Raw genomic sequence first — 231 nt, 5'->3', positions numbered from 1 at the left:
TCAGTGTATACAAAAAACCAACAGCCCAGTGACTCTGTCACAGTCCCAGGACTTCCACGGTGCCCTCCTGTATTCTCTAGGCTACCTCATCTGTCAGGCCTTCTCTCTGGCTCTTCCTCGATTGTTCCTGACCTGCCTACATTGTTCCTGCAGCCACTTGACTTCCACGGCTTTGTGCTAGCCTGACACCAATTCTGACTGTGTTCTTAGCTCAAAGAGGATGTGGACACA

Source organism: Peromyscus eremicus, chromosome 15 (assembly GCF_949786415.1).
Source record: "Peromyscus eremicus chromosome 15, PerEre_H2_v1, whole genome shotgun sequence".
In the NCBI taxonomy this organism is placed as follows: Eukaryota; Metazoa; Chordata; class Mammalia; order Rodentia; family Cricetidae; genus Peromyscus; species Peromyscus eremicus.
This window is presented reverse-complemented; position numbering follows the sequence as displayed.